A 505-nucleotide genomic window follows, 5' to 3' on the forward strand; every position below is an offset into this window, starting at 1 on the left:
TATATGCCAGGCACTGTCTGTACTAAGCACTTTGTATACATTTCCTATTTAATCACACCTCCACCCTCCACATTTCCCTCCCACCCCCCAGTTATGTAGCTGAGGCTCAGAGAAATCAGTAACTTACCTGATGTCACTAATAAATGAGATTCTGGCTGCACTCAAGAGCTAACATGCCATTCTGTCCTGCATGTTTGCTGGTGTACCTGTCTTACCCTTGAAGAATCAGTCACCTTATAGGGGAAGGCAGAACACAGCCATCAGAAGAGAAATTTATCTCAGCGTCTACTGAGTGATACACACATACACAAGGAATCAGAGCTCAAGTGAAGGAAGATTCCTAGGAGTGAAGATAGCAGAAAAGGAAGATGTCATTGAAATGGTGGGGTGTGAGTGGCATGCGAAAATGGGTAGGTTTCAGGGAGGGTGGAGGTTGGGTGTAGCTCACTGGTAGAGCACATGCTTCGCATGCATGAGGTTCTGGGTTCAATCCCCAGTACCTCCA

The 505-nt window shown here is 46.3% G+C and overlaps 1 non-coding gene across 1 annotated transcript; it reads left to right on the forward strand.

Moving 5' to 3' along the window:
- The first annotated feature begins 428 nt into the window (after positions 1-428).
- Positions 429-505, forward strand: TRNAA-CGC (transfer RNA alanine (anticodon CGC)). Its single transcript has one exon. It is a non-coding gene; the product is annotated as a tRNA-Ala (tRNA).

This window comes from Vicugna pacos, chromosome 10 (assembly GCF_048564905.1).
Source record: "Vicugna pacos chromosome 10, VicPac4, whole genome shotgun sequence".
NCBI lineage: Eukaryota > Metazoa > Chordata > Mammalia > Artiodactyla > Camelidae > Vicugna > Vicugna pacos.